Genomic DNA, 23544 nt, shown 5'->3' on the forward strand with positions numbered 1-23544 from the left:
AGAGTTACCACAAGAATTGCAAATTATCCTCTATTTATAAGACAGGGATAACTTACTCTTACTGGTGGTCCAACTGCTAGGATCATCAATAGTGATGAGCGAGTGTGCTCGTTACTCAACATTTTCGAGCATGCTCGGGTGTTCTCTGAGTATTTTGGGCGTGCTCGGAGATTATGTTTGAGCCGAGGCAGCGGCATTATTTGCAGCTGCTGGACAGCCTAAATACATGTGGGGATTGCCTGATTGTCTAGCAGCCACAAATCATGCAGCTGCAGCGACTCAAACATAATCTCCGAACATGCCAAAAATACTCAGAGAACATCCAAGCATGCTCAGAAATCAATAGTGATGAGCAAGTGTGCTCGTTACTCGAGTTTTCCAAGCATGCTCGGGTGTTCTCTGACTATTTTGGGCTTGCTAGATTATATGTTTTTGTCTCCGCAGCTGCATGATTTGCATCTGCTAGACAGCCTGAATACATGTAAGAATTGCCTGTTGTTAGGGAATCCCCAAATGTATTCTGGCTGTCTGGCAGCCGCAAATTATGTAGCTGCAGAGACAAAAACATAATCTACGAGCATGCGCAAAATACTCGAAGAACACCTGAGCATGCTCGGAAAACTCGAGTAACGAGCACACTCGCTCACCGCTACTAATCATCAACAATCCCGAGAATGGGGGTACTGAACCAAGAGAACAGGGCTTTACATATCGCCATTTTGAATGGAGCAGAAGTGAGCATGCTCAAACTCTGCTTCGTTCATTGTCTATAGTTCTGTTAGGAAGATTACCGTACTTTAAATTAATGACTTAAGGAGATCCAGTCACCAGGTCAAAAGAGGTCAGTTTTTGCTCTTATATTATTCCCTCCTGAGTATGCTCTCAATATTTTTTTAAAAATCACCATACGGTTCTAGAGCCTTTTTTTAAGTGCGTTATTTTCTCTATCAAGGGTGAGTACATCACAGATGAATTTTACAGAGTAACCTAAAGACACTGCCTCCTGACCACAAAAATTAGCACAAAATAAAAAAGGGCCCACATCTCTAGAACCATATAGCAGATTTAAAAAAAACACAAACTCTTGGGTGCTATGGGAATAAAATAAGAGTAAAAACTGGTCACTTTTGACTTGGTGACAGGTCCTTTTTAACCCCTTCCCGCCCTGTGACACAGCGTATGCGTCATGAAAGTCGGTGCCATTCCGACCTGTGAAGCATATGCTGCGTCACAGAATGATCGCGTTCCTGCAGGTCGGATGAAAGGGTTAACTGTTATTTCACCTGACCTGTAGGGACAGGGGGAGTGGTACTTCAGCCCAGGGGGGTGGCTTCGCCCCCCCATGGCTAAGAAAGCTCTGATTGACTCTTGAAAGTGACTGTTCCACTTTCACTTTCAATCAGAGCAATCGTAATATTTCACCAATGAAAATTGGTGAAATATTACAATCCAGCCATGGCCGATGCTGCAATATGATCGGCCATGGCTGGAGACCATGATCTGCCCCCACCACTGCCACCGATCTCCTCCCCTCCATCCTGTCCTCTACTGTCCTGGGCTCCCCTCCGTCCTCCCATCTGCTCCCTCCATGCTCCGCTCCCACCCCCGTGCTCCGATCCCACTCCCCCATACTTACCGAGCTTCGGTGTCCCTCCCGATGTCCGTCCGTCTTCTCCATGGGCGCCACCATCTTCCAAAATGGCGGGCGCATGCGCAGTGCGCCCGCCGAATCTGCTGGCAGGCAGATTCATTCCAGATACATTTTGATCACTGTGATAGAACCTATCACAGTGATCAAAATAAAAAATAGTAAATAAACCCCTCCCTTTTTCACCCCCATAGGTAGGGACAATAATAAAATAAAGAAAATATATTTACTTTTATTTTTCCACTAGGGTAAGGGTTAGGGTTAGAACTAGGGTTAGGGTTGCAATTAGGGTTAGGGTTGCAATTAGGGTTAGGGTTGCAATTAGGGTGAGGGTTACAATGAGGGTTAGGGTTAGAATTAGGGTTAGGGTTAGAATTAGGCTATGTGCACACGGTGTGGATTTGGCTGCCAAATCTGCTGTGCCCATGGTGCAGAAAATAGCGCGCGGAAATACTGCATTGCATTTTCTGCAGCATGTCAATTCTTTGTGTGGATTCCGCAGCATTTTACACCTGTTCCTCAATAGGAATCCGCATGTGAAATCGGCACAAAAAAACACTGGAAATCCATGGTAAATCCACTGGTAAAATGCAGTGCCTTTTACCTGCGGATTTTCCAAAAGCAGTGTGGAAAAATCCTCACACGAATCTGCAATGTGGGCACATAGCCTTTGGGTTAGGGTTGGAATTAGAGTTAGTGTTGGAATTAGGGTTAGGGTTGGAAATAGGGTTAAGATTAGGGTTAGGGGTGTGTTGGGGTTAGGATTGTGGTTAGGGGTGTGTTGGGGTTAGGGTTGCGATTAGGGTTATGTCTAGAGTTGGGATTAGGGATAGGGGTGTGTTGGGGTTAGTGTTGGAGTTAGAATTGAGGGGGTTTCCACTGTTTAGGCACATCAGGGGTCTCCAAACATGAAATGGAGCCACCATTGACTCCAGACAATCTTGAGTTCAAAAAGTCAAATGGTGCTCCCTTCCTTCCAAGCCCCGTGCGCCCAACAGTGGTTTACCCAAACATATAGGGCATATGCGTACTCAGGAAAAAATGCCCAACAACTTTGGGGGTCTAATTTCTCTTGTTACCCTTGGGAAAATATAAAAATGGAGGCTAATAAATTATTTTTGTGGGAAAAAAATGATTTTTTTATATTCACGGTTCTACGTTATAAAATTCTATGAAGCAATTGGGGGTTCAAAGTGCTCACCACACATCTAGATAAGTTCCTTGGGGGGTCTAGTTTCCAAAATGGGGTCACTTGTGGGAGGTTTCTACTGTTTAGGTACATCAGGGGCTCTGCAAACGCAATGTGACGCCCGCAGACCATTCCATCAAAGTCTGCATTCCAAAACGTCACTACTTCCCTTCTGAGCCCTGACGTGTGCCCAAACAGTGGTTCCCCCCATATATGGGGTATCAGCGTACTCAGGACAAACTGGACAACAACTTTTGGGGTGCAATTTCTCCTTTTACCCTTGTAAAAATAAAAATTGCTTGCTAAAAAATAATTTTTGAGGAAAAAATGAATTTGTATTTTCATGGCTCTGCGTTATAAACTTCTGTGAAGCACTTGGGGGTTCAAAGTGCTCATCACACATCTAGATTAGTTCCTTGGGAGGTCTAGTTTCCAAAATAGGGTCACTTGTGGGGGAGCTCCAATGTTTAGGCACACAGGGGCTCTCCAAATGTGACATGGTGTCTGCTAACGATTGGAGCAAATTTTTCATTCAAAAAGTCAAATGGCGCTCCTTCCCTTCCGAGCCCTGCCGTCTGCCCAAACAGTGGTTTACCCCCCCATGTGAGGTATCGGTGTACTCAGGAGAAATTGCCCAACAAATTTTGGGATCCATTTTATCCTGTTGTCCATGTGAACATGAAAAAATTGAGGCTAAAAGAAATTTTTTGTGAAAAAAAGTATTTTTTCATTTTTACGGATCAATTTGTGAAGCACCTAGGGGTTCAAAGTGCTTACTATGCATCTAGATAAGTTCATTGTGGGGGTCTAGTTTCCAAAATGGGGTCGCTTGAGGGGGAGCTCCAATCTTTAGGCACACAGGGGCTCTCCAAACGCGACATCGTGTCCACTAAAGATTGGAGCCAATTTTTCATTCAAAAAGTCAAATGGCGCTCTTTCCCTTCCGAGCCCTGTCGTGCGCCCAAACAGTGGTTCCCTCCACATATGGGGTATCGGTGTACTCCGGACAAATTGTACAATAACTTTACGGTTTCAGTTTCTCCTTATACCCTTGGGAAAATAAAAAAAATTGTTGCTAAAAGATCCTTTTTGTAACTAAAAAGTTAAATGTTCATTTATTCCTTCCATGTTGCTTCTGCTGCTGTGAAGCACCTGAAGGGTTAATAAACTTCTTGAATGTGGTTTTGAGCACCTTGAGGGGTGCAGTTTTTATAATGGTGTCTCTTTTGGGTATTTTCAGCCATATAGACCCCTGAAACTGACTTCAAATGTGATGTGGTCCCTAAAAAAAATGTTTTTGGAAATTTTGTTGTAAAAATGAGAAATCGCTGCTCAAATTTTAACCCTTATAACTTCCTAGCAAAAAAAAAAAAATTGTTTCCAAAATTGTGCTGATGTAAAGTAGACATCTGGCTAATGTTATTTATTAACTATTTTGTGTCACATAACTGTCTGGTTTAACAGAATAAAAATTCAAAATTTGAAAATTACGAAATTTTCAAAATTTTCACCAAATTTCCTTTTTTTTTCACAAATAAACAGAAAAATAATCGCCCTAAACTTAACAATAACATGATGCCCAATATGTAACAAAAAAAATCTCAGAACCGCTAGGATCCGTTGAAGCGTTCCTGAGTTATTACCTCATAAAGGGACACTGGTAAGAATTGCAAAAAATGGCCAGGTCATTAAGGTCAAAATAGGCTGGGTCATGAAGAGGTTAAAGGTCACTTGAAAAAACGGTAGAACAAAAGAACATCAACTTCTATAGGAACAATGTTTTCATGACAGTTTCTCTTAGATCTCATCACTTTTTTACGATAAGAGTGCTAACTGTTTTTTTCACGGATAGCACTCATACCTATAACAGTCTATAGGGTTGGTCACATGTCTGATTTTTTGTTGGCAATAAAAGTCTGTTTTTCACTAATAGATGGGAGAAGATGGAGAAACATATTTTTCTCACCAGTGAAAAACTGACCTCACTGTGATGAAATTCAATGACAAAACTCAGGTCGTTTTTCTCATACGGAAAAAAACTGACATCTGAATGAGACTTTACATTATAGGTGCTAGTTTTCCAGAAACAATCCAGTGACCAGTGCCAATTACAAACTCCATCCAAAACTGACCATTGTGGGGGCTATTCCCAGAAATTTTAGAGAAAGTCTCGTGTGGTCCTATTCTGGTCTAGCTCTTTAAAATATTGGTAAGTATAAGCAAATATAAAGATAAATTTGAAGAATAAAAAAGTGTTAATTTTCCACTTCTCCTTTATTTACTTATTCAATACAGGAGAAAAAAGCTGGAGTCTAACGTGCTCAACACATGAAAAAAAAAACATTTTATTAGTACACACAATTACAAGTAGAAAAAATTGACATAAGAACTGCGTATAAATAATGGTCACAGCAAAAAATAGGGACTGACAAAAATCTATCTGGTGTAATAAAATCTCATGAAAAGGACGGACATAATAACAATAATCATCTTAGTGTAACACCCCAGGAAGCCGGTTGTTAGAGTGGTGTTGCCTTCCTTTTGGGGAGGGTGATGCCATGCCTGGAAGCAACAAGGATCCCTTTAATAGGTAACAAGTACACACAACACTGTTCTGACTGCAGGCCAGAAGGGGGAGTTCTGATCCAGTTTGTGGGTGGTTTCCCTTTATGTTCTGGCTGGAGGAGGAGTTAGGAGCTCAGTCTGTGAGAGAGGAGAGTGAGAGAAAAGCTGGGGCCATGCAGACACGAGGTTCTGCAGCTCCTGGAAGGAGATGAGAGAGACAGAGCAGTCTGTAGGAAACTGTGAGGGGAAAAGAAGCACAGGAGAAGTGAGGAGCTGGAGGGGAGAAGTGACTGGGCTCCCTCCACGCTGCAGCGCAGGAACCGGACACCGGGAGTCCGAGGCTGTGTGGGACTGTATGCCCCACAGCAGAAACCGGAGGGCAGGAGATTTCAAGTCACCTGTCCACCTCTACACCAGAAGGCACAGCAACACATTGAGCCCGGAGTCGCCACAAATAAAGACACCTGTATAAAGGCTCGAGTTGCCTGCCATGCGGGTAATGTCCTATATATAGGACAGAGAGAGAGGGCCTTGTGTGAAGCCTCAGGCAGACAGGAACGCACACTACAGCGCAGTAAGGAAGGCTTCCAACCCCACCTGCTAAGGGGACTCCAAATCGCTTCCAGGCTGGCCACACCTTACCATCATACGTTACTGGTACCCCTGGACTGTGGCTGCTTACTATTAGTAAAAGGTAAAGAGACTGCAACCGTGAGTCCTCTAATTCTTTCTGGCACCACACCATTTACCATCTTTGCCTACTACACCGGGAGTCATGGGGATTAAGCTTCACCTGTGGGAAGCCACACCATCATTGCTGCAATAACATCATCCCCAGTGGACTCCTTTAAACAGTGTCGGTCATCCCTGACCGAATACCACAGGTGGCGTCACGAACACTCTTTATTTCTTTATTCAAACCAACCCCTTTAAAGACCTTAACTTGGATGTCCAAGGCCACGGCCCGGGTCGCTGCCACCTTGACTACCCCTTTAACGACCACCGGGCCCGGTACCAAGTATCCCCTAGGCCCTGGCGGGCGCTCCATTAGCATAGTAGCCAAAGGCAGTGCACAAGTCCTTATAAAGAAGGAGATAGTATGTGCTTGCTGACAATCTCACACTCTTGAAGACATTTTAAACATCAGTCCCCAACATGAGGTGGACAAATCTCCATAAATATGATAACTAAGTATTATTATAATGGTCAGACAGAACAAATCTATAAATAGCACCAAAAAAGAAGTCAGTCCAGGAAAAGAACCTCCTGTGTCCCTCTTATGTCATTTTTCTCGTGTGTACTAATAAAATGTTGTTCATATGTGAAGCACTTTAGACTCCAGCTTTTCTTTCCTGCATTGAATATGTTCCCATATGGAGTTGTTTCCTGGGTCAGCTGGGGTAAACTTGCAGGTGTCCTCATACGACCACAGGTTTAATAAATCCTTTATTTACTTAACTGCATAATGTCGTGACCTTGTTAAAAGGAGACTGTCAGAAGGTTTTTGCTGTAATTGAAGACAGCATGCTATAGGGTTTAAAACACAGATTTGGTGCCTCTCTTATTAAGCTCTGAGGTTTTGATTACTTGTAATGATTGCTTTAGCACCAGGAACTTAGCATTGCTGAACTAGAGCAATGTGTAAGCCCAAGTCCAACTCCACCCCCCTCCTTTGATAAGCAGCTCACTGTCTATAGACATTGTACATTGAGAGCCTGGTGTGGGCGGAGTTAGCTTCCTCAGCTCTGCTGTACTGCTAAATCTAAAAGCTTTGATTGTGTCAGAACTGCTGCAGCCAGTAAACTAAGTGATACATTGTTGGATTCGGGGTCTTTTGTCCTACATTATACTGCTTCCCGATGGGTTAACAAAAACCTGCTGACAGTTTCCCTTTCTGGACAACACATCACTTGGCTCACATTGACATGTGTATCATTAACCTCTTGCCACCTGAGGCCTCATTCAGATGTCTGTGTTTGCACACATACGCACACAATTGTTACAAGTGTTGTCATTGTTTTTTATCCGAGTTTCATTATTTGGTTGTTGCGTCAGTTTTTGTATCAGAGTTTCATCAGTAATTTTCACATATGGATAAATTAATCAATTACAAAGCTTCTCCTATCCTTTGCAATGTTGAAGGTGGACAGTACACGGACTGCACACTGATCATATCTATGTCCTGTCATTGATATTCACGGACTTATAGACTTTTTTAGGTAATGTTCATCTGTAATACTGGTATAAAATGGACGTGTTTTCATTATTTTTGCATGGATGCACAGTCCGCAAAAAAAAATTAACATGTGAATACCTCCATAGACATTACTAGGTTTATGATCTAGCCATAAAAATCACGGATAGAACACGGACCAATGAATATTCAGTATTTGTCCAAAACTTAGAAATTGTTTACCCCACAGTTGTTGTACTGAATTCTTTACCATTGGGTTGTATGATAAATTACATTTGTTACAACAATAAGTAAATTTAGTGTAAAAAATGTTTCATTTTTACCACGGCTAATAAAAAAAAAGTATTCCAGAATGTATTGTCCTATTTCTCCCCATGTATGTTAATGCCATATTTATGGTCGTACTGTACACTACTGGGCGTCACCCAGAAGAGGCCTGCCATTTAGCTTTTAGGGCACAGATTTTTCTGGAGTGGTTTGTGGGTGCCATTTTCAGAGTCCCAGGAGTGCCGGAAGAGCAGAAACTCCCATAAAGCGACTCCATTTTGCTAATGCATGGAATTCATCTATGGTGACAAGCAGGAATTAATGCGCTGAGTAAAAATCTCAAGGATGCCTCTTTAATGTCTAATAAATAGTGTCCAGATTATTATCTGTCAGCAGCTTTTTGCTATTTATTCTGAGAGTTTCATAATATAGCCCGGATTCCAACTATGTATCACTCAGTTTACTGGGTGCAGCAATTCTGACACAAGCAGTTTTTAGATGTAGCAGTGCTCAGAAAGCTAACCTCGCCCAAATGACAGCTATCTGTGTAAATTGTCTATTGACAGTGAGCAGCTCATTAGAGGAGAGGGTGTGGTCGGACCAGGGCTCATGGGCTGTTGTAGTCCAGCAGTGATTATCCCCTAGTGATAAAACCTTAATTATAAGTAGACAACAACACAGCCAAAAAAAAGTGACATATCATTGAATTCAGCGCTTCAGCCCTTATCTCCTTCTTTCCTCAGATTGTATAGCAAAAACTTGCTGACAGATTCCCTTTAAACATTTAATGATCAGGTGATTTTTCATATTTAAACTTTTGTTTTTCCTTTTTTTTTTTCAAAGATTTATAACTTTTTTTTATTTTTTTGTGAACATGGCAATATGAGGGCTTATTTTTTTTGTGGGACAGGTTTTGGTTTTAAAATATATCACTTTTTTTAATTAATAATTAATTACATAAACATTTATTTTTAAAACAACATAAAGGTACTATATTAACCTTTCTTTTTATTTTTTTTTTCTTCAGCCGCTGTGATTTTTATTTGCTGGTGTGTAAGGCCAGTCTCACACGTCCAGATAATTCCGGTACCGGAAAAATCGGTACCGGAATTATCCGTGTCCGTGTGTCCGTGCGTTTATGTGGCACATCAGTGCCAGGGATCTTTATTTTAAACACGAAAAAACAAGATATGAATGGCGGCTTCAGCACCACGTGTGGGGGACAGCACTTACTGTAGCGCTGTCTCCTGCACGGCAAACGTACTGCATCCGTGTGCGGTACGCGTTTTACACGGACCCATTGACTTTAATGTGTCCGTGTAATCTGTGCGATCCCACGAACACTGACATGTCTCCGTGTTTTGCACACGGACACACGGTCCGTGAAAACACGCTGACATGTGCAGAGACACATTGATTTCAATGTGTCTACGTGAGTCAGTGTCTCCGGTACGTGAGGAAACTGTCACCTCACGTACCGGAGCCACTGACGTGTGAAACCGGCCTAAGTGTCAGAGAACGAAACTTAAACACCACAAATACAGATGCACCAGACCATAGGAGATTGGGGTTGGCACCTGATCCTTTCTGCTATTCTCGCGGCTGCCTCAGTAGTGAACTATGCAGGACTCATGGCTGCCCAGTTCATTGCTGCAGTTGGAGTCAGGCGCTACCTTACCGTAGCACAGCGTTGTGCACTGAGCTACAATTTCCCCATTACCATTACTACAGCGGTGACAACAAGTCCGGGCTCTAGGACAGCAGTGACGAGAACATGGCAGCCTGATATTGCACAACTAATTCCAGGCCACAGACCTCTTCTTACCCCTGGAAGAATCATAGTGACTTCTTTCAATGGTAAGAATAAGTAATAAGTCGGTGGCCTGGAATTACTAGTAGAATACCAGGCTGCCAATGTATTCTCACACCCGAAGTGTTGTGCGTTCAATATTGTAATCATCACGCTGCTGTGCTCTGAACCAGACTGAGCTCTAAACACTGACGGAGCTAGCCTTAGGCCGGAGTCACACAAGCGATAAACACGTCCGTGTCTCGCATGGGAAAAGCAAGCTCTGGCGCCGGCACTTGGGAGCGGAGCGTGCGGCCGCATAGCAACACATGGAGCTGCACGCTCCGCTTCCAAGTGCCGGCGCCAGAGCTTGGTTTTCACATGCGAGACTCAGACGTGTTTCTCGCTTGTGTGACTCTGGCCTTATTTAGATGTCCATGATGGGTGATGGGGCATGGGTGTCTGAATGAGGCTTTACTGCTGCATTTGCAAAGTACATCAGAAGAAATGACTTTGTCGCTGCTACAGTGTTCTGCACATTAAACTTCAGTGTATAAAATGCAATAACCGGTGACAAACTCATCTCTTCACACATGCATTGCAGACCCAACATGCAGACATCCATTTATCGGAATGAGCCAAAGTGCAGTCAGTGTACAAAGGTTGAGTAGTAAGGAAAAATAAGATAGGAAAAGAAAGGGAAAAAAAAGTAAAAATACCAAGTGTAAAAATAAAATTCAAATCAGCCCCCTTCTCAGTTATAAGATAAAAAAAATTCAATTAAAAAAAAACATTTAATTTGAAAAAACATTTGGAATTGCAGCAATCATAAATGTCCAGTCTATAAAATATAAAATTAATTAATCCTTATGGCAAATGCCATAAACAGAAAAATAATCAAAATTGCTCCCAATTTTATTTTTTTTTGTAATAAAAAGTGATCAAAACATCACATATTTTCCAAAATTATATAAATAAAAACATCAGCTCATTACGCAAAATCAATCCCTAACACATATTCATCTATAGAAAAATACAAACACGGGTCAAAAAAACTATTTTTTTTTTAACTTAATTTTTTCTCAACAGTAACGTAAATAAATGAATGTAACGGGGTCTACTGTGCTGTAGTACCTCTTTCAGCACCCCCCGTATTTCAGGAGGTCCACTCTGCTTTTGCTGGATTCTGAATGAAGGACGCTGGCTGGAATTCCTTGATTAAGTGAGAGCATACAAAAGCTGACTGCTACTCCACGTATTTCCAGTCTAAAAGAACACACTTTAGTCACAGGACACAGAATATATAACACAGATACACAGGGCAGGCCAATAGAAAAAGCGTCAGGCCAGACATACATTACAATAGCCGCAGGGGGCCGGAGCCTGCTGATATTTACTGTGGGAATTACAAAGGTGGGGGAGGTCAGAAGGAGAATATCTTGTCCCCTCTGCCCAGGAATGCAGCCTGTGGACTGATGCATTTCACATGGAACTTATTATACATAATATATACTGCACAACATATTATTGGTGCTGGGGGTTCTGTAACAATGAATAAATACAAGTTTGATATCACCATATTCGTACTGACCTGGAGAATCATGACAACAGGTCACTTTTATCATACAATGAATGCTGTAAATATACCCCAAAAAAATGTTAGCTTTTTTTTTAGTTAGCTGATTGCCAAGCTGTTCTGAATGACATTGCCCACATCTCAGTGTCACATTGCAGTCACCAATCACACTGTGATACAAAACCTTATCCTTCCTCCTCCTTTTACAACCACTCAGAAAGGGAGAAGAGGAATGATGTCAGACACATGAGCAGATCATGCTGACATTTTCATGACAAATGTCAGCAACTGCTCCCTAATGTTTACAAGTTTAATATATAAAAACTTTTTAATTAGATTTTATATTTTAGAGCACAAGAAAAAAAATTATAGAAACAAAGATAAAAATAATATACATATACTTTGGCTTTGTAAAATAATTATCCCCTTAGCATTTTTCGTATTTCGATACATCACAACCTGGTATTTCACTGTCTTTTTTTAAGATTTACATCAGTTCATATTTATTTTAGCAGTATGCTTTGGGTCATTGTCATGTTTGAAACGGAGCCTCAGTTCCAGTCTCAAATCACTGACAGACTGAAACAGGTTTTGTTGCCGAATATTCCTGTATTTTGCACCATCCACCGTCCCCTCGACTCGGACCATTTTCCCTGTTCCTGCTGCTGAAAACCATCCTTACAACATGATGCTGCCATCACCATGTTTTACTGTGAGGATGGTGTTCTTGGGTTGATGAGCTGTGTTGGTTCAAAAGTTCAATTTTGGTCTCATCTGACCACAGCACTTTCCTTCATATATTTGGGTAGTCTCCCACATGTCTTTTGGCGAACTCAAAATGAGCCTTATAATTTTTGCATGTAAGTAACAGGTTTTTTCAGCCTACTCTTCCATAAAGGCACAGCTATATGGAGTGCACGGATTATTGTGGCCATATGGACAGATACTCCAGTCTCAACTTGGGAACTCTGCAGCTCCTTCAGGGTTACCTTTGGTCTCTGTGCTGCTTCTCTGATTAATGCCCTCCTTTCCCAGGCTGAGAGTTCTGGTGGGTGGCACTCTCTTGGCAGGTTTGTTGTGGCACTATGTTCTTTCCATTTGATGATAATGGATTTGATGGTCTTCTGAGGCATCATCAGATACTGGGATTTTTTTTATAACACAACCCTGACTTGTTATTATCAACTTTGTCCCTGACTTGTTTGGAGCTCTCTTAGGTCTACATGGTGCTGTTTGGTTAGAGGTGTGTATAAACAGACAGACCATGTGACACTTACATAGTACACAGGGGGACTTTCTCTCATTATTCATATGACCTATAAAGATAATTGCTTAAACCAGAAATTTTTAGGGGTTTCAAAAAGTTACTTTTTTTGGAGACATGGCAAATTAAAAGTGTATTCCCTATTTTGATATTCCTAGTATGCTGCCTGCTTTTTTTCTATTTATATTATTAGGTTACTTGGCTGTAACTTGCAGGCTGGCACCTGCCAACTGTATTTTGTCTATATATACATACACTCACAGCGTGTAAAAATAAGTATTAAAAACGTCACCAAGTTTCTAAGTAAATATATTTCTAAAGCTGTTATTGAAAAGAAATTCTCAACAGATGTCGATAACAACCCATTCAATCCACACAGGCAAAGAAATAGCGGTATCAGGGTGCCTTATCCCTACTCCCATCTGCATTTATCCCTGTGTCTTCGATGTATGCACATATCAGGCATCGTTTACATTTTCTCATAGGATTATTTTTCTCATGGGATTAGCTAGCACTTGCACTTTATTTATCCCCCTATAACTTTCCAGCAAGCCGTTTTTGTGCATTTCCCAATTGGTCTGAATCTCATGTTTGTGAGGCGATTTTTGCTATTTTATATGTGGTTTTATATTATTGTATCAATAAAAATTGGTTAGGCCTAGTTGATTAATTAGTCCCACCATAAGATGTCAATTTTCACTTGTCTGATCATTGGTGTAATGCAGACATTGTATCATATCTACTGACAGTCGCTGCTGATAGCTTGGACTTTGCTTCTGAGGCGGCTCAATTACCACCTAATATATGTCAATAGCTTCGCTGGAGCTCCTTGTCCTCTGCAGTATACATGTACAGCAGAAGATGGGAAGGGGTTAAATGATTGCCAACGCATTGCTAAACAGACTAGTACAAGGAGGGACTAGTGAACACAATTTCGAATTCCCAAGCAGCCAATTTAACTGTTTCAGTTTTTACTTCCTTCCCTGTAACCACTTACTGTTTGATGTAAGGAAATACATGGTATTATCACAGAGATTTAAAGAAAATCACAGCTATAAAATAAATGTTGAAAATGTGCTGTACAGATCCTGCAAGGGTTAAAAGGAATCTGTCAGAAGGTTTTTTCTACCTCATCTGATATTATGTAGGAAAAGAGACCCCGATTCCATTGATATATAACTTAATGGGAGCAGCAGCTGTGACATAATCAGAGTTCTTAGATGTATCATGAAACAGAGCTGAGAAAGCTAACCCCATCCACACCAGACTTTGTATATACATAGTCTACTGACAGTGAGCTGCTTATCACAGGAAGTGGAGGAGTCGGACCAGTGCTCACGTGGCAGCTAGTCACAGCAATGATAATGTCCTAGTAATAAAACCTTCACTGCAGGTAAACAACAGCGCATAGCCTGATAAGTTAGATATCGCTGAATTCAGTATTTTAATCCCTACCTCACGCTGTCCTCAGATTACACAGCAAAAACCTGCTGACACATTTTCTTTAACCCCTTTACCCCTAAAGTGGTTTGCACAATAATGTCAAGGCCAATTTTTACAATTCTGACAACTGTCACTTTATGAGGTAATAACTCTGGAACGCTTCAACGGATCCTAGTGATCCTGAGATTTTTTTCATAACATGTTGTACTTAATGATAGTTTTAACATTTCTTTGATATGATTTGCTTTTATTTGTGAAAAAGATGGAAAGTTAGTGAAAATTTGGAAACTTTCACAATTTTCCAACTATGAATTTTCATGCCCTTAAATCAGAGATATGTCACCCAAAATACTGAATAAGTAACATTCCCCACATGTTTACTTTACAGGAGCACAATTTTGGAACCAACATTTTTTTCTGTTAGGAAGTTATAAGGGTTAAAAGTTGACTAGCGATTTCTCATTTTTACAATAAAATTTACAAAACCATTTTTTTAGGGACCACCTCACATTTGATGTCCCTTTGACGGGTCTATATGATAGAAGATACACAAAAGTGACATCATTCTAAAAACTGCACCCATCACGGTGCTCAAAACCACAGTCAAGGAGTTTATTAACCCTTCAGGTGCGTCACAAGAATTTTTGGAATGTGAATTAAAAAAAACATTAACATAGAACAGTTTGCAGGCTCCATATACAGAGCCTCTAGCCTAATTGCTAGAATAGCAGAAGCCCCTCCTTGTGGAATTTTTCTACAGGTGTAGTGACGATTTTGACTCCATGGGTATTTTCTAGAAACAAGCAGCAATGAATGCTGCTGTGTGAAAATCGCAAACTGCCGTTGTAGTGACCAGCATGCTGTAGTGACCAGTACATTGTAATCATCAGTGTGTTATGCCCAGCCCATGCTTCTGGAGGCATGCACCCGTAAGATAGGGCTCTCATTGCTTCAGAAATGCCAAAACATGGATGCAATATTTGGTTTAGGTACACTGTGGGTCTTAGAAGGGAGGGGGCATTTGGATTTGAGAGTGGAGAATTTACAGAATTTCTTTTGGCGGGTGAGGAACAATTTCACTTTTCCAGAGCCTTTGTACTACCAGTAACGTGGAAGCCACCTAGAATTCGATTAACAGATGACAGACCTGAGTGGGGACTTGCTTTTTTGAGGATTGTGTTGAAGCTTTCATTTGAAACATTTTACATAACTTTTGGGATCACATTTATCCACCGCTCTACGCTGACTGCTTACTTTCGGGCTTCCATCTAAATCTCTGAGTGACATGATTCAGATGAAACCCCTGAGGGTTTTCACTATTTCACTATAATGAGGCAGCAGAGTTACTCTGGACTCCGTCTGGCCCCTGTTCAGCGGTGTCCTTTTCAGAAGTGCACAAAACTGTGGCCTATGGCATTTTTATGCATTCCTAAAACGACGGACACCACCGGATCACAGGTCAGATGGTGTCCACAGTGCCTCCATCTGTCTCATTATAGGGAATCTTCTGCCAGAGGTTCTGTCTGAATCATATATTTCAAAGATCTACATGGAAATCCCGATGTAAGCACTCAGCGCAGAGCGCAAGATAAATGTGCACCGAGCCTTACTGCGATCTTTGGGAGGCAGAATGAAAAAAATTTACAGCAGATGAAGAATTGTTTTTATTTCTTTTTTACGCTGTTCTTTGAGAGGTATAAGTGATTAGGTGACTTTATTCTTTCGGTCGGTGCGATTACAGCGATACCAGATTTATAGCGGGTTTTTTATGATTGGCAGCTGTCACACACTAGAAGACGATTTTATTGCAAAAAATAGTTTTTGCATCACCATATTTTGAGAGCTATAATTTTTCGATATTTTTGCACACCGTCATATGAGGGCTTGTTTTTTGCGGGACAAGTTGCTGTTTTTACTGGTACCATTTTTGGGCACATGACATTTTATGTTCGCTTTTTATTCTGATTTTTGGGAGGCAGAATGAACAAAAAACAGCAATTCAGGATTTTTTTGGGGGGTTTATGCCGTTCCGTGTGTGGCAAAATTGATAAGGCAGTTTTATTCTTTGGGTTAGTACAGCGATACCTCATGTATATATTTTTTTATGTTTTGGCATGTTTACACAATAAAAACCTATTTTATAGACAAAATAGTTATTTTTGCTTTGCTTTATTTTGAGAGCTCTGTTTTCAGCCGTACCTTATTTATCTATATCTGTTTTTTTATTGCGTTTTATTCCACATTTTGTTCGGTGGTATGATGATAAAGCATTGTTTTTTGCCTTGTTTTTTATTTATTTTTCATTGTGTTCACTAAAGAGGTTAACTACTGGGACAGTTTTGTAGGTCGGGTCATTGCGGATGCGGCGATACCAAATATGTGTACTTTAATTTTTTATATTTTTTTCATTCAAATATTTAGTTATAGAAACAATATATTTTGATTTTTTTATTATTATTTTTGATTTTTTGATATATACAGTACAGACCAAAGGTTTGGACACACCTTCTCATTTAAAGATTTTTCTGCATTTTCATGACTATCAAAATTGTACATTCACACTGAAGGCATCAAAACTATGAATTAACACATGTGGAATTATATACTTAACAAAAAGTGTGAAACAACAGAAATTATGTCTTATATTCTAGTTTCTTCAAAGTAGCCACCTTTTGCTTTGATGACTGCTTTGCACACTCTTGGCATTCTCTTGATAAGCTTCAAGAAGTAGTCACCGGGAATGGTCTTCCAACAATCTTGAAGGAGTTCCCAGAGATGCTTAGCACTTGTTGACCCTTTTGCCTTCACTCTGCGGTCCAGCTCACCCCAAACCATCTCGATTGGGTTCAAGTCTGGTGAATGTGTAGGCCAGGTCATCTGGTGTAGCACCCATGACTCTCCTTCTTGGTCAAATAGCCCTTACACAGCCTGGAGGTGTGCTTGGGCTCATTGTCCTGTTGAAAAATAAATGATTGTCCAACTCAATGCAAAAGGGATGGAATAGCATGCCTCTGCAAGATGCTGTGGTTCAGTATGCCTTCAATTTTCAATAAATCCCCAACGATGTCACCAGCAAAGCACCCCCACACCATCACATCTCCTCCTCCATGCTTCACGGTGGGAACCAGGCATGTAGAGTCTATCCGTTCACCTTTTCTGCATCACACAAAGACACGGTGGTTGGAACCAAAGATCTCAAATTTGGACTCATCAGACCAAAGCACAGATTTCCACTAATCTCCTTCGATCACAGCATTTCGGGCGTTAAAGTGCCGGGAGCACTGAGTGACCACTCCTGGCACTTAGTTCCGGGTGTCAGCTGTCAGAATCAGCTGACAACAGGAGGCGATCGCCCACACACCACCCGTGTGCGCGGGCATCTGAAATTACGTAATAATCCATCCCTGGACAAATTTCCCCAAGGCACATGGACGGATTATTACGTCAGATGTCAGATAGGGGTTAAATTGACACAGATAACACTGCACAGGGATATAATCACAACACAAAAAAGTATCATTTGACACCTAACTTGACATCAGTCAATAACTTATCAGGATGGTGTGTTATGAGTAGTGTTGAGCATTCCGATACCGCAAGTATCGGGTATCGGCCGATATTTGCGGTATCGGAATTCCGATACCGAGTTCCGATATTTTTGCAATATCGGGAATCGGTATCGGGAAAAAGAATCACGTGTAAAATAAAGAATAAGAATAAAAAATATTGATATACTTACCCCCGGACGCGCCCTGGTTGTAACCGCTGCAACCGTCATGCTTCTGTTCCTAAGAATGAGCGCGTGAAGGACCTTCGATGATGTCGCGGCTTGTGATTGGTCTCACGAGCGGACCGCTCGCGTGACCAATCACAAGCCGCGACATCATCGAAGGTCCTTAATGCGCTCATTCTTAGGAAGGGAATCATGGCGGTTGCAGCGGTTACAACCAGGGCGCGTCCGAGGGTAAGTATATCAATATTTTTTATTTTTATTCTTTATTTTAAACATCAATATGGATCCCAGGGCCTGAAGGAGAGTTTCCTCTCCTTCAGACCCTGGGAACCATAGAGGATACCTTCCGATATTTGCGTCCCATTGACTTGTATTGGTATCGGATATCGGTATCGGCGATATCCGATATTTTTCGGATATCGGCCGATACCATCCGATACCGATACTTTCAAATATCGCTCAACACTAGTTATGAGTCATGATAACCTTTGCTATGTCTGTATCCAGCTTGTATTGAACGCCAGCACTATTTGCTTTCTTTTTTTTTTTAAATTCGTTTATTTATTAGACACAGAATAAAATTACAGCATACATATTTGTCCTTGTCGTTAATTTGTATGGTTGCATTTACAGGAATTGAGAAAGACAAAATATACATATGCCAATTATTTTACATAAAGAAAACATATGTGTTAAGTTATACAACAGTCAGAACATAGGGTTCCTAAACTATAACCAAACTAAGCCTCCAAAACTACTAAGCCGCCACTTAACAAAAGTTGAATACATTATTATTTAAACTTTTTCCCTTTCCCATTACGCAATATTTACGGATCAAAGAACCATGTATACCACATTTCTCTCAATCAGTCAGGTCACAAAGTAAGATGTGAGGCATTTCATTTATCCCAGATTTTACTAAATTTACGCGGACAACCTCTATTTTGATAAAGAGTACGCTCATAGGGGATAACTGCATTTACCAGCTCAATCCAGGACCTAACGGAGGGGGGCGAGTTTCCCATCCACCTCAGAGCTAGTAACTTCCTTGCCAGAAAGAGTGTTTCACGTAAAAAAATCCCAGTATAATGTTCCCAGGCCCCCTCATCCCACACTCCAAATAAGCAAATTAAGGGTTCAGGAGGAATTGGAATTGACAATACTGAAGTTAATAGTGACGCCACCTCCCTCCAGTAATGAGAAACTATTGGGCACTGCCATATCATATGTATAAAATCCGCGTCAGGAGAGTGGCAACGCAAACATTCCGACGTCGGGTATCGACCCATCCGACAAAGTCTCAACGGAGTCAAGTATGACTGGTGGATTATGTATAATTGGGTCATCTGATTGTTGACTGATGGGGATACTCTGAGGGGATTCCAAAATATCCTCCCATTCCTCGTTTTGCATGTCAGGAATGAGTCCTCCCCATTTGCCCCTTACCGAGTCCACAACAGAGTTCGTCCCCGCTGATAGCAGATATGTGTATAGGGACGAAATAAGACCTTGAGGTCCCTGCGACTTAAGAATACCTATCAAAGGTAAAGATGAAATGTTACGGTTCATCCCCTCATTCCTGACAAATGACTGAACGGCAGATCTGAGCTGCAGATATCGAAAAAATTGAGACCTTGGAAGATCACACTTATTTTGTAGTTGTTCAAAGGACACAAAAAAACCCTGATCATATAAGTCTCCGATCAAGAAAATCCCACGAGAAACCCAAAATTTTGTAGATGGGTGATTCATCAGTGTCGGGAAATAACCATTATCCCATAGAGGCATCTCTGCTACAATGTCCCCAAATCCAGTAATTTTTTTAATTTTGTTCCAAGTGGACCGCGCCAAACGAATCATGGGTAGCAGACAGGGAGCGTCTATTTTCCCCGATTCTAGAAGACCCAGCGGGCATCCAGCACCGACAGAGCTAACTAAGTGGCTTTCAGAATTGGGGAGATAGTTATGAGGCATCCATTTACATAGTGCTTTAGCCTGTCCCGCTAGATAGTATAGCAAAAAATCTGGTAATGCCGCGCCTCCCTCCCGCTTAGGTCTTTGTAAAGTGGCCAGTTTAAGCTTGGGCCTACCCTTCCCCCATACGAATGAGGTAACATGAGAATTTAGACTGGTGAAGAAAAATTTTGGTATAGTTACTGCACTATGTTGAAGACAATAATTGAATTTAGGAAGCAAAATCATTTTAATGAGATTAATGCGGCCTGCTACAGATAGCGGAAGCCTACTCCAAGATGCAAATTTCAATTTAGTATATTCCAACAGGGGGAAAACGTTAAGCTGTAAGTCCAACTCACTGTGCTGGGACATGTAAATACCCAAGTACTTAAATTTAGACACTATTGGCAATAAAGAGAGAGTACTAAGATTAGGTGCTGGGAGCTGAGATAGAGGTAGTAGGGCAGATTTATCCCAATTAATATATAGACCTGAGAACCCACTAAATTTATCTATGGTAGCAATTACCCTTGGTAATGTTTCTTCTGTCTTATCCATGAATATTATCATGTCGTCAGCATATAAACCAACGATATCCGTGCGGTCCGCTATTTTAATACCATCAATACCGGGGGTTGAACGCAAACGTATAGCTAATGCTTCTATTGCTAAAGCAAATAGGGCTGGGGAAAGGGGGCACCCTTGACGAGTTCCCCTATATAGTGAGAGTGGTTCAGAGATGGAGCCGTTAACAACTATACGGGCCTTGGGTTTCAGATATAGCACACCAACCCACTTCAAAAATTTCTCCCCAAAGCCATATTTCTGTAGACAGGCGGACAAAAAGGGCCATTCAAGAGAGTCGAACGCCTTGGCTGCGTCTAACGACGCCAGTGCCCAGCTATTATCTGGCAGCAAAGAGCTATACTGAATCACCGACTGGACCCGCCTAATATTTATAGAGGTGCTCTTACCGGGCATAAAGCCAGTTTGATCTGGGTGTACAATATCTAATATGATGGAGTTCAACCTGGTAGCCAGTATTTTAGCAAAAATCTTATAATCCACGTTTACCAGGGATATGGGACGGTAGGACCCACATTCCAAAGGATCTTTCCCCTCCTTCTTAAGTACAATAATATGTGCTTCATAAAAAGTATCAGGTAGACACCCTGCCCTCCATATCTCTTTAAATACTTTCAATAAAAGCGGAGCCAGTATCTCCCGGTATTTCCTATACAGCTCTATAGGAAAGCCATCTGGTCCAGGGGCCTTCCCGGAGGCCATATCCGTTATAGCTTGTTCCACTTCCTCCAGAGTAAATTCAGCGTCCATAAAAGTCTGCTGGGCGGAGCTTAGTGCAGGGAATGTTATATCGGACAAATATCTTAGACAATCGGAAACATCAAAACCGCTCTTAGATTCATATAGCCCCTTATAATAGTCATAAAAACATTGGAGTATTCCCTCAGTAGTGGAATTCAATGAGCCGTCTGGTGAGCGAATTTGTAATATCATATTAGATGTGTTATGTTGACGCACCAAGTAGGCCAGGAATTTCCCCGCCTGATTCCCCATTTCAAAGTACGATTGTCGTGTGAAAAATAGTTTTCGCTTAGACTTAGTGTCTATGTGTTGGGTGTATAATCTTTGCAGAGTCAACCACTCAACCCTATTATCGTTGGTCTGGTCAGCTGTGTATGTTGCCTCAGCATTTCTCAAGCGTTGCTCAATCTCGTCGTCCTCTCTCGATGTTACCCTTTTAATATATGAAATTGTTGAAGACAGACAGCCCCTTAAATATGCCTTAAGTGTGTCCCAAAATAAATTAATATTCTGAAGTTCTGAGTGGGACTGAATGAAGCAGTTTAACTGGTCAACTGTCCTATCATCTGAACCTATTAGTTTACACCAAAAGGGATTCAATTTCCATATTCTACCGTTATTCAATGTCCCGAACACGAGTCTAAGTGTGACCGGACTATGGTCTGAGATTCCTCTATTACCATGTTCCACACTATCTACCCACCGCACCAAATCACCAGATCCGAAGATATAATCTATGCGAGAGAGGGAACTTTTAGTGGATGAGTGGCAGGTATATCCCCTCTCCCCAGGGCGATGGATCCTCCATAGGTCTATCCAGCCGCTACCCTCCATGAACTGTGCCAACTGAGTCGGGGCTGAGGAAGGAGAAGAAGACAAGGGCTCCCCGGACGACCCATCTCCCAAACGTATTCTATCAACACTACTGTTCATAAACAGGTTGAAGTCACCCATACACATAACATGTGCGTCAGGGTAGTTTAATGCAAAGCTCATTGCCATCTTAAGTATTGAGGTGTTGGCTGGAGGGGGGTTATATATGCATAATATGACATATTCACAGGAGTTAATTAGTGCATGGACAAAGACAAATCGCCCCTCTATATCCCGCCGAGTCGCTCGGGCCTCCCATCGGACATCTTTGTGTATTAATAATGATACCCCTCTTGAGTAGCTAGTGTGAAATGAGTGAGCATACCATTGTACCCAAGGTTTCTGTACACCTCTGGCTGTATCTCTGGTCAGATGCGTCTCCACCAGGACCACAATATGGGGATGACATCGCCTGATTTGAGAGAACACCTTAATTTTCTTCCGGGGTGACTTAATACCCCGTATGTTCCATGTCATACATATCAACTCAGACCCCATACCCAGTCATTAAAAAAATGGTGTGTACTGATGGTGAGAGAAAACCACTAATTACGCATGGGAGGTCATAAAGGCTTTGGTGGCGGCTCTTACCCAAATACCTACGATAACTGATTAAATCTAACAAAATAGAAAAACAACAACTTAACAAAAAACGAACAATCCAGGAGCATAGAACAGCACTCCCGTCTTCAAATAAACCTGGGGATACCCCCGCTGATTCCAGCGTCCGGTATTGTTGGTACGTTGAGCGCTCACAGGGAGAGCTCCAATTCAGCAACTAAATAACCGTTGATCAGCCGAAAACACATCAGGATTCTATTCCACTAGACATTCCACGGGAACGCAGCCAATCAGCTGCCTCTGACGGGTCAGTGAAAAACAGGGAGGAACCGTTGCTGACAACCCGGAGACGCGCCGGGTATATCATGGAGTAGATAATGTTTTTATCTCTGAGCTGCTTCTTAACATCCACAAATCTTGCCCGTTGTTTCTGGAGTTCAACGGAGAAGTCTGGAAATATCGAGATTGTAGCATCGTTGAACTTGATGGGACTCTTTTGTCGCGCCAACCGTAGGATAGCATCTCTGTCTTTGCAATTGAGAATACGTGCCAGGAGAGGTCTGGGTGGTGCCCCAGGAGGAAGAGACTTGGTGGGGACTCTATGGGCTCTTTCCACCGAGAACATCGGAGAAAACGCATCTCCCAACGACAACTTAAGCCAATCCTCCAGGAATTTTTCAGGCTGCTGGCCTTCTGTACGTTCCGGTAGGTCTATGATGCGAATATTATTTTGGCGCATTCTGTTTTCAAGGTCATCAGCCTTTTGTTTCCAGGCATTTGTAGAGCCAGCAACTTTTGCCAACTTGGCCTCCATAGGTTTAATGGTGTCCTCTACCTGAGACACCCTTGTCTCCACTTCCGTCATACGTCCCTTCATGGCTTGCATGTCTTGCCTCAGACGTCCCACCTCAGTGTGTACGTCCTCTATTTGTTCAGAGAGGGACGTTCTAGTCAGAGATATAGCTTGCATTAATTGTGCAGATGCTTGTTTAAGAGTTAGTTCATCTTGCTCAGCCTCATCATTATTATCAGAGAGGCGGTTTTTCCCCCGCTGTGCTTGTGAGGAATTATTTCTAAGAGATCTTGCACTGTCCTGAGCATCACTCCTAGCAAATTCTTTTAGCTTGTCAGCTACAGATGTGCTTTTTGTACGCTGCATG

The 23544-nt window shown here is 41.7% G+C and overlaps 1 protein-coding gene across 2 annotated transcripts in view; it reads left to right on the forward strand.

Annotated features, from left to right (window-relative positions):
• The window catches only part of P2RY14 (purinergic receptor P2Y14), a 123099-nt gene that overhangs the window by 91937 nt on the left and 7618 nt on the right, over positions 1-23544 (forward strand). The gene's annotated exons all lie outside the window — the stretch shown is intronic.

Source organism: Ranitomeya imitator, chromosome 5 (assembly GCF_032444005.1).
Source record: "Ranitomeya imitator isolate aRanImi1 chromosome 5, aRanImi1.pri, whole genome shotgun sequence".
Lineage (NCBI taxonomy): Eukaryota > Metazoa > Chordata > Amphibia > Anura > Dendrobatidae > Ranitomeya > Ranitomeya imitator.